General features: G+C 30.5%; 1 protein-coding gene across 2 annotated transcripts in view; it reads right to left on the bottom strand.

The window, feature by feature from the left end:
- LOC122633907 (beta-1-syntrophin) overlaps nucleotides 1-4,472 on the bottom strand; it is a 543,550-nt gene that overhangs the window by 242,529 nt on the left and 296,549 nt on the right. The gene's annotated exons all lie outside the window — the stretch shown is intronic.

Raw genomic sequence — 4,472 nt, 5'->3', positions numbered from 1 at the left:
AAAAAAAAAAAAAAGAAAAAAAAAAAAGAAATTAAATCAAGTTTAATTCAAACAGATATCTAATTTAATTTAATTAAAATTTCGTCCCCGCCGCGTTTAATCCTAATTTGATTCAATATTATTTTGTTTTGCAGTTAAGTCTCTGCAGAAAGCAAAGGGAGAGAACAAAACATTTTTTATTCACATCCATTTCATCTTTCATTTCTTCGTTCATAATTAATCGTTTATCGTGTACATTAAGAAAATAATTAAGAAAGTAAACATAACGATAAGCAGTATTATTAAACGCCTACACGAATTTTCTCTCTCTCTCTTCAAAAAAAAACGAAAATAAAGAATAGAAATTGCATCGAATCAAAGAACAAAAAAAGAGAAAAAAAGAAAAAGAAAAGACAAGAGAAAAGAAGAAGAAGAAGAAAAATGAGAAAGAAAAAGAAAAAAGAACAAGAAAATCGATGAAGAAATGAACAAAATCCGACGATTTTAATTAGCAGAACGAGCAATGTAAACATAATAATACTTATTTAAAAAAATCGACGAAATTATTACGATAGATAGGTGGGAGGAGAGGATGGAAACTAAGTAATTAATTGGCATACCATATAACGTCAAAAGTCCGTCGTTTCCAACGCGACGATGACTGCCACTCGTATTCGTCCAACGTAATTCGAAATGTCAAGAGTCTTTCTAAAGAGAAAGCTCCTCTCTCTCTCTCTCTCTCTCTCTCTCTCTCTCTCTCCACGAATTTGAAATACTTAAGTTAAAAGGAGAACTAGAACGAAGTGATGTGCTGAAAAGAGAGATAGAAAGAGAGAGAGAGAGAGAGAGAGAGAGAGGACCCTTCAATGAAATCGTTCATAAGTCTATGGGAACTCGTAGGATCGCGTCCAATTATGCCAAAAGAGATAGAACATAGCGTGTACGTCTGTGTACGTGTGTATGTACAAGCCGTTACGGAACGTCGAGGACGATATCCTGAAGGAAATTAAATTTGTCATCGTTACAATTTCACAGACGAAGAGTTGTCTCGAAAGATCCGAAGACGACGAACTACACACACAGAGAGAGAGAGAGAGAGAGAGAAAGATAGAGAAAGATAAAGATAGATAGATAGATATATAGATAGAGATAGAGAGAGAGAGATAGAGAGAGAGAGAGAGAGAGAGAGAGAGAGAGAGAATGTGCTCTCTACGTTCTAAGGGGCTCAATTACTCTCCTTCGAGACAAATTCTCGGCGGCGGTGCACTTCTGAGGAAATAATCTTATTTTGAGTCTGCAAGTCTCCAAAAGGCGCGTAAGGACGAAAGGTGGTGGGACAGGGGATAAAATGGGGTGGGTGAGGGTGGAACGAGGGATGGGTAGGTGGGAAGGAATCGATGTGGCGTTTTCATCGTTTTTTCATCGTTTTTCGTCGTTGTCCTCGTCGTGTAAGTACTTTGGCACTCTTTCGTTTGCAGGGAATTACGATCCTTCTTCTTCGAGGACTCCACTTGAAAAGGCTTCGTATTCGACGATCGACGCTTTTCTACGTTTTTATTTTATTTTATTTTATTTTATTTTATTTTACTTTCGTTTCGTTTCGTTTCGTTTCGTTTTGTTTTGTTTTGTTTTGTTTCGTTTTGTTTGGATTGTTTTGGTTGCTTTCGTACTTTTTTTTTCTTTTTTCTCTTTATCCGTCTCTTTTTTTCCTTTTCTTTTTCTTTCTCTCTCTCTCTCTCTCTCTCTCTCTCTCTCTCTCTCTCTCTCTCTGTTCTTTTTTTTTTTATTTTTCTAATTCTTTGTTTCGATCCTTGTTACGTGATGTCTATTTAAGAGGTAGTATTAAATGATTTTTTTTTTTTTTTCTTTGAGCTTTTTCTTTTTTCGTCTTTTTCTTTTACTTCGTTTCTTCTTCTTCCTTTTCTTTTTCTTTTGCGATTCATCGCTTAAAAATTTTTACGAAGAATCATCGGGAATAATAATGAAAATGTTTAGTTTTCTTTCTCTAAGCAAATTTGTGTATTCCATCGGACGAGTTTTCTGTTTTTCTGTTTTCTTCTCTTTCGTGTAATGCACTAGAGAATATATTTTAAAACTGACACGAGAAAAAAAGAACACCGAAAAGAAAATTTTTTTTTTACGAAGAATGTTCATTGGGAACAATAGTGGCAATATTTATTTTTCTTCTTTTAGACAAATTAATTAAAACTAACGTATTTCATTGGACGAGTTTTTTGTTTTCCTTCTTCCTCCTTCTCGTGTAATGCTCTCCAAAAAATATTTTAAACAAGAAAAAAGAAGAAGATAATGGGATAACAAACAAACGATTTCAAAAAAAAAAAAAAAAAAGAAAAAAAGAAAAAAAGAAAAAAAAAAAACAGAAAACGATTTGATCGAAGTTTCGTCCTGAAAAAAAAAAATGCGGACGATATTTTTTATTTCATTATTTCCAAAAAAAAAAAAAAAGAAAAACAAAACAAAACAAAAAAAAAAAAACAGAAAAAAGAAAGAAAGACAACGATTACCATGGAACGTTTTCGTTTTCAAATTCATTCAATAGACTCTCGAAAAAAAAAAAAAAAAAAAAGAAAGAAAAACAAAACAAAACTATTTCCTTTCTCTTCACTTTTTCACTTCTTAAAAAATACTTTTACCAAATCACTATCTTCGAACAGTATAATCTATTAGTACTAGCTAGAACGTGAACGTTTCTCTATTTTTTTATTTTACTTCATTTATTTATTTGCATTATTAAATTTTTTTTTTTTTTTTCTTTTAAAAGTATGAGGAATACGACAAAACGTTTTTTGGTATTCACAGTCCCAAAGGAATATTTGAATGCTGTACGAATTATCCTAATCGATCCACTTCTTTTCTCCTTTCTATTTCTATTTCTCTCTCTCTCTCTCTCTCTCTCTCTCTTTCTCTTTTTGTATCTATCTCGTTCTCTCTTTTTCACGAACACGATGGAAAGCTGAATTATTCGTCGTACCAAATTGAGTAGAACCAAAATGTAATTTTCCTAAAGCCATCCGAGCGTCTTCTATTCCTTCCTTCTGCTTTCGCCCTTTCGTGATTCTCATGGGACAACCACCTTCGAAATCGACTTTCTCCAGATCTACGATGTCTACGTCGGGATAAACCGCATCGAGGAGAAAACACAGAAAATAGATTCACGAATTATTAATGAAATAAGTAATGGTGACGAAAAATTGACGAGAAAGGCAAGAATTTGAAAATTTGGCTTATCCCAAACAACGTTTTACGAGGATGATAGAATATTCATTTCAAAGAAATTGTTAAGTAGGATCAATTTGTTGTTTGTATGGAATCTATATTAATAAATTGAATAACAATTGTTAATTTTTAGCTTGTTAACAAATATTTCATGAAAAATCAGATTTTATAATAGAATTGAACGAATGTCCTGTATGAATTATTATAATACGTTATTATGTTATGCGTTCAAAAAATTGAATGATTACAATGGGAATCGATAAATAAAAAAAAAAAAAAAAAAAGAAAAAATAATAATAATAATAACGATGAGAAAGAAAGTAAATATATCTACGTACTATATTTACATCTTTTCTTTTATTATATATTTTCTATTATTTGATTTAAACGATAGTTTCATCAAAATACTATGGAATCGATTCAAACAATATTACTATCAACAATTATTCTTTGTTTTTCTATTAATGATTGAGTACAGATTATAAAAGTGATTTTTAATACGAATTTAATAATTCAATGAAAATTTAATAAAACATAAAACTATAATATTGCGTGATATATAAATGAATAATATTAAAATACTATCAAGATAATACAATATAAATAAATAAATAATAAAATATAATTGTAATATACATATATATATTTCGTAAAAATTATTAAACGTTATTAATGATATATTTATGATAATTGTAATATATATATATATATATGTTATTCTCTACATTATTAATTATATATTTTTAATAAGACATTTTCAATTATATATACATATATATATATATAATAAAAATTATTATATTTCACATATATTAATTATCATTATTATATATAATATAACAACAAATATATATATATATATAACAAAAAAAGAAAGTAAAGAAAGTGAGAAAAAAGAGAGAAAGAGAGAAAGAAATAGAGAGATTGAAAGATAAAATCATAATGGCGATGAAACAACGTTGACCACGAACAGAACGAGTCGGTTTCTATAGGACGAACGAATTTGGCGAGAATCCAGTTAAATGAATCACGAACAAATCCACGCAGCGTTAGGATTGTAACTCATGCTAGCGAAGTCCCTCCTCCATTCATCGTTCAAAACCACGTCTACGCGTCCTGACTGTGAGCACACGCCTTCCTCCTATATTTCCTTTCATTATCGAGATGTAGACAGAGATAGAGAGACGAATAGAAAGAGAGAATGTGAGAGAGAAAGAGAGAGAGAGAGAGAGAGAGAGAGAGAGAGAAAGGGATAG

The sequence above is a fragment of the Vespula pensylvanica genome, chromosome 13 (assembly GCF_014466175.1).
Source record: "Vespula pensylvanica isolate Volc-1 chromosome 13, ASM1446617v1, whole genome shotgun sequence".
NCBI classification, from domain to species: domain Eukaryota; kingdom Metazoa; phylum Arthropoda; class Insecta; order Hymenoptera; family Vespidae; genus Vespula; species Vespula pensylvanica.
Note: the sequence above shows the minus strand (reverse complement) of the source record. Positions and strands in the feature narration are given on the sequence as shown.